The sequence below is a fragment of the Pyrgilauda ruficollis genome, unplaced genomic scaffold (assembly GCF_017590135.1).
Source record: "Pyrgilauda ruficollis isolate IOZ18807 unplaced genomic scaffold, ASM1759013v1 scaffold2, whole genome shotgun sequence".
Taxonomy (NCBI): Eukaryota; Metazoa; Chordata; class Aves; order Passeriformes; family Passeridae; genus Pyrgilauda; species Pyrgilauda ruficollis.
Window position 1 is genome coordinate 28,216,467 of NW_024519206.1, and position 7,119 is coordinate 28,223,585.

A 7,119-nucleotide genomic window follows, 5' to 3' on the forward strand; every position below is an offset into this window, starting at 1 on the left:
GGTTTGTTCTTGGCTGTTTCCACATAGATGTCAACATTTCAATAAGCTCATGTTTAAAAGATTTACAGACAAACTTTTTTCTTCCCCCTTGCCCTTTCCTTCTCTGCTCAGCTGCTGCTTTCGCTTCACAGCAAGCATGGTGCTGTCTCCACTTGGAAATGGGAAGTAAAATGACCATTTTAAAGAGGTGAAACAACCCACATACTAGACTGTCTCCAAACCTCTGCTCCCCACAGTGGTGCCTGACACATTGACAGTGTCTTGGTCCAGCTTTGTGTCAGCTTTTTCAGCTGCTTGGTGTCTCTAGGTCAAATCTGGCTAAGCAGAGGAGATTGCACTGTCACCCGTGGTGAATGGTGATCTATGACAGGCCATAACCTGGTATGCACATCTGTTTTAATAGATCTGGAAAGCTCCTCAAGTGAAAGAGCTCAGGGAGAGGGAAGATATTCCAGATTTTTTTGAAAAATGGTTCCCATTCTTGATGTTTTGCTATATCTAACACTGACCTTTTCAGTTCCCCAATTCTAATGGCATATGTCGTAACCAGCTGTGAATCTGATCCTAAGGAAGAAAACAAAAGGAAAACACACTCATAAAACAGGGAACAAATTAATACCTAAACAGTTTAAATAAATGCCAGGTTAAAATAAGCAATTTCAGGTATCATGGAAAAGTTTTTAAAGGGTTCAATGAAACTGTAACAGTGTTATCTCACTAAGTAATAATTTAGTTAATTTCTTCTCAGTATGGCAAATCTTTTGAACATAACCATGTCTCTTCACACTTCTAAGGGAAGATTAATAAAACTTAAAAAAAGAAAAAAATACTCTCACCCTACACAGCTCTTAAGCTCTCAAATTAAAAAAATAAAGGAATTTTTTATCTTTATTGCACAAAGACTTTGAAACACTTTTGCCTAGCACATAACATAGTTAATTTATTGAGTCAGTTGCACAAGTCATTTAAGTCCAGTCCTTTATATGATGAGTGCACCAGAAGGTATTAACAGAAATGAATATGCCCCAGTTAGAGAACAATGAAAGCTCTTGATGGTCATGCTTTGTATCATAGAGCCTTCAGTTCCTTTAGTTTGTTTCAAGGTTCTCTAGAAGTTTCTATGTTCATATTTTAGTTGCATCTAGGAACAGACAGTTTATTTTTTTTTAGTTAATTTGTTCAAGAATCACTGCTCCTTAAGTTTATATAAGTACCCATACAGTTATTAATTTAAAAACTGCAAAAGACGTTATATATTGTTTTTACTGTCAGCAAATACTTTGTAACATAAAATTTTGAGATCTTAAAAAAAAAAAAAAAAAAAAAAAGCAGCCAGCCTGTCTTCCTTACCTGTCTTCCTTAGTATCATTATTTTTATTCAATCTGAAGATTATTAAATGTTGACTTCCACACCTTAAACCAGGTGGACATGCTCCGTGATGCACAAATGGAAATCTTCTTTTTTTTGTGTCACTTCCAGATACTGACACAGGAAGGGAAGCTACAAAAAATATTCTGGTGAAAATAATAAATTAAAAGCCTTCCTGTTGACATGGGGATGGGAGTGAATCAAAGTCATTGCTCTTAAAATGCTATCAGAAAGTGTAACTGGCTAAAAAACCATGAGCCAGTGATCCGTTAAAGCAGAACAGTTTGGGAGGGAATATTTTCAAGTCTCCATACTTTATATTTGGTTGCAATTTAATTTAATTTCATCATTTAACAAACGCTAGGAAATGGAACTAATGACCTCAGCCAGCCAACCCCTGGACTAGGAAGATACTGGCTGCTGTTGTGGCTAAAACCAGCTCCATGGATATCCTTTCACTGTCTCCTCCTGACTTCTGAGTACAGACCTGTCCCCAACAGCTGTTAGGCACCTATAAAACACCTTATTTGCCCCATAAATTCATGTTATTTCCTATCTTGGAAGAAAAGATGTGGGCTTTTTTTTTCTCTTTTATCCAGAAGGACGAATTCTTAACAACAGGTATTGGTGAAAGGTGAAATAAAAATGCAATTTTCATAGTGCTCCAAACACAAGAATTGCTTCTTAGGATACTGTGTAAAATAATAACAAATTAGCAGCAATGTTGATAAAATAAATGTTAGTGTTACATATAGGACAATTATTTTCAATTCTAGATGCAAGGAAAGACTATGGTATTTTTCAGACAGAGACATGGGTGTGAGTATATGTGTAGTTATCAGTTAATAATTTTTTCCAAGTATTTTTCAGTCTACCATGAAAGAATAGAGGATGAATAGAAAGATGATCAGCAGTGAAAGGCAAACATGGGCTGACTTCCAGCTGTTTCATATAATAGCTACTATTTGTCAGATGCAAGTAATATATCTGTATTTTGCACTTCCACAGAGACAAGTAGGATACTTTTGGTTTCATTATCTCAGAGCATAATCTCCATTCTGATCTGTCCAGTGTCTCTAAATGCAATTTAGGTAAATACAGATAATAAAGATTTTTTGTTAAACTTATGTATGTATTTATTTATTTATTTATTCCTTTATTGCAGGGGGATATCCCAGAAGTATGTTACTATATTTCTTCTTCTGAGATAGAAGGAATAATGAAGTCTTTATTCTCCTTGGGTAAATTCTTTGGTCTGGCAACAGGTAGCAAGAACTTCTGCTCACCCTTCAAGTACTCTGCACAGCAAATACTTGCCTTCAGAATGAAGTAGCATCAGTACCAGGTGTTTTCAGGTCATCGTGTGCTGCAGAGGACAAGAAGAAAATCCAACCCATGGGCCATTCTGCAACCCTCTTCCACCTTTCCTGGCCTTCTTGACACAAGCTAGAGCATATACCTATAAAACATGTACCCTGTTTGCAAAATCTTTCATGGTCTCTCTTTGGTTATTGCTGCTTGGAAGGAGTAAACAGTTTTCCCAAACCCACGGAAAGCTTCTCTGTGAGGAACCCAGGGCTGGGTGAGAAATCAGAGACATTTTGCTGATGTCTATTGATGTTCTGTTGGCAACTCATTGCCACTTCATCATTCATGCTATGTTTAACTGTGGTTTATAGATGCATACAAAGAAACTTTCCCTAAAACTACCTTAGCACAGGACCACACTAAGTACATGGCTGGCTGTGTGATTGAGAAACAGATTGGATTAGCAGCAGTGTTGTTTGATTTAAATGAAGCAATGTGGCTGATGCAAAGTATTAGCTGAAGATACTATCAGCAGTTCTAAAACCAAAACTTGACTGTGCTAAGAAAACCGCAAGTCTGGGAGTAACATTTTTAAAGTGGGCAAGACTTGCCTGCATTGTATCTTCTGGCAGAGCAAAAGTTGGCTTTGAGGGTCCGTAATGGGGATGTTGCAGGTTCCAGAGCACTGTCCTACAAAGGTTTTTCGTCACTGATGAGTATGGTAAATTGCTTTTGTTTATGAGATCTTCTGCTTATAAATATTTGACTGAAATAGTCCATTCTGTACCCAGTTTTTGTGTACATGTATTTTAGTATATGCAAATCTTCCTGCACATGTTTACACACACATATGTTCTGTGCACATATGAGGATGCACACAAGCTCACGTTGTATACACATACTTAGAATCACAGATGGTTTGGGTTGGAAGGAGCCTTAAAGGTCATCTAGTTCCAACCCCCCTGCCATGAGCAGGGACAACTTCTACTAGACCAGGTTGCTCAAAGCCCCATCTGATCTGCACTTCTGATGTTTTTTTGGCCCAAATATGTTGCTGAGGAACTCCATGGTGTTACAGTATAAGTGGCTGTACAATTCAGCAACAGAAGCCAAGCTGATGAGAGAATGTCATGGGTCACAGCTTGGGCATTGATGGAGATTAGGCATGCTGTAGATTAGCTGAAAGTCGTCCAAGTGCCTCCTGTGGAAACTACAACTCTTCCACAAAAATAAGGCACTACTTCTTGTTTGCTTCAAGGAGCTCTTTATCAACAGCCCTGGTCTAATGTACTTATCAAGTACACTTATCAAGACTACCACACATTAAAAAATAGCCATCAGACCATGGCTGAACTACCATGGTATTTGCCCAGGGGGTTCTCTCATGCATCATTACAAAGTTTAAATAAAAGTCTAAGAGAGGATGCACATGGTTCACAACCTTTTCTGAAATTTCTTCAAACTGATTGAAAAGTAACAACAGCCTGATAGCTTCTACACCAGCCCATCTTTCTAACCCCAAAGGCACAATTTGCATGAGAGTTATCTTTACAGAGTAGATTAGAAAATAAGCATCCCAGGCAGCTGATATAATCAGGATAAAATATCCTTGCAGTTCCTGAAATGCAGAAGGCAAGTTACTGTCTGCTTTAGATCTTGTCTTGAAAATATTATATTTCCCTTTCATTTGCAACCCTTTCCCACAGGAAAGCACAGAGGGGATGAACTTTGTGCAAAAGTTGACTTTCTGTCATGACAGTGCATGTGGGTCCTGTACCTTCCCTAAAGCTGATCCATCCAGAACAGAAAAGCATTTGATTTCTCAGAAAGACTGGTCTGGTAAAAGAAGGCATGTTTGGCAGAAGCATGGTGAAAAAAGCTGATTCTGTAAATTTCTGGACATTTCTAATATAGTCAACTATCAAGGAAACATTAAAATACAGTAAGTATATCTATAAATAATGTAATAATATAACACAACATAGCATAGCAGAATCCAGAGTACGTACTATATTCATACCATATAAATATAATATGTAATGTAATATGTGGTATATGTGGTATACAATATGCTATATATCATACACATCTATTGCATACTATAGATATGTGAGTGTGTATATGTAATATGTATAGATATATATATTTTATGATAGAATCAGTCTTGATTAAGCCAGTGGGTCTATCACTCCTGCTCACATCCCTCTTTTCCTGGAAGTGCTTCTATGTTTTCATAATGACTGCCCAGAGCTTTTGGTGCTATAAGTGTGAATTCAGCTATGCATTTGTGATATATTGCACGAAAATTTCTAATACTTTCAGTAATATTAAAAAATATACTTTTAAATGAACTTTATGTCTGTATTAGCAGTATAACTGGAAAATAAACCCCATCCCAGAGTCACTTAAAAATATTCAGGGATTATTAGGTGCATGTATGAAAGCTAAATCAGGTATTTTTTCTTCAGCTTATTAGCTGTTCATCTGCAGTTTGTGTTACTTGCTTTTAATGGTTTTAATGCCTTTTGGTTTTTTTTTTAATCCTACTACTAGCACTTAACCTCCATCCTGTAAATTCTCTTAATTCTTCGAGGGCAGAGGAAAAGTGCTTTGAATGTAAGACAAACATGGCACCTTTAAAAGCCAAGCTGCAAGAGAAATAATTGAATTTAGCAGAAGCTGCAGTTTCTAAATGATTGTGTGGTAAATCACAAAAAGCCCCATGACAACTGCTCAATAATTCATTCTTTGACTGCATCCACATAGCACACAAAATATTTAGTTCATGAGATGGCAAAAATATCTTGTGGTCTTTGTAGAAATACAGTCTAAACTTATATAGTTGGAAATAATTTACAGGCTTTAGAAAATTAGCATTGCAGAATAACTATGTAATATATTAAAAAAAAATAATAGAAGTATTTGAGCAGATTCAGGCTTCAAGTTTAGAGTTTAATCTTGAAACCCTCTCACTTCTCTGTATGTTCCCCTGAGTCCTGGGTCAGCTAATCAGGTCATCACCCGGGTCAGTGGTGATGCTACCTGTAATGCAACCTGTAAGTTCAGGATGACTGTAAAGCTTTGATACACTCTAAAATTATTAAATTATCATAGTTATGAAATTATTACAATGCTTTTGTGGAGGCTGGTGTATATTTACCTTCTGCATATGTAAGAATGTGTTTTTATAAACTCTCAGTCTTGTATACTTAGGCAAGGACGCTGAACTCTGACTGCATTCTTATCATGCTTTTTGTTGTTAATAGCTATGCTCCAGACCAAAATAAGCCCTCAGCTACACCCAAACACCTTTGCTCTCTGTATTAGCTTTGCACACACCCTGGCTGAACCTGCACTTGGGCAATTGCTTGCAATTTTCCTGAGGAGCCACAGGAGAAAGTTAATGCCCAGCTTAACTTTGCCATTAAAAGCAAATGTGTGATTTAGGTGTGATTTCTCCTTCATGCTCTAGAAGGAGAACAGTTGCTGAAATTTTTTGTCCTATTATTTTACATGGTTGAACACTGGATAAATCCACACTTCTGGACAAATTTTGGCATTGCCATAATTGATTCTCATTGCTCTGCTTATGTAAATCAGTCATCACAACCAGTTCAACCAGTCCCTTGAGACATCCTTTTACATATGGAAGCGAGAGTCTGTTAGTGCATTTCCACATCACTCAGTTAATAATGCTCTGGTCAGTCTCTCAACTCACCTGCCATGCCTCTCACCTACCATGGCTGCTTTGCTCTGCCACCTTGCCCAGGGCTGGATCTTGAAAATAAGATTCATCTGGAGATGAACTCAGACTGCACCTTGCTTGTTCCGTGTAAGCCAAGACCATAAAATGCAATGGCTCATTTCCATAGCCATCAGAGCAATTGCTTGCTTGCTGGTTAATTTTGCCCAAGTTTCTCAGATTGCTGGAGAGAAAAGATAGTAAGTATATTTTGTGCTTGGTGACCTGCTTGGTGAGATGAATTTGAAACTCAAACTTCCTTCTGCTGGAGATGAGAGCAGAGTAGAGTAGGGGATGAAGCAGCACTGCAAATACTTGATATCATTCCTTTCTGCAAGAAAAGGTGGTGGTTGGAGAGGATAAACTGAACTTGATAGTTCATTAAAACTTCCTAATATAGCAGTGTTTTAGAAGGCGTAGGGATGAATAAAAGGAAAAAAAAAAAAAAGAAAAAAAAAGGAAGGAAAGCCAAGGAAATGGGCTTGGGCATATGTTGGACCTGACTGTGGCTGATGCTTTGGACATGAAGACTCATCAGCACATGTATCAATCATTTGAAGAAATCTGCTCAAGGCTCCAAATATTTAATATCATGCTGTGGATATCACCCAGGCTGGGGACAGCTGTGTCAGGACAGCCCAGGAGTTCAGAGCAGGTAACTTCATAACTCCCTGCAAAACGTCATGTGGATGTGCCCTAT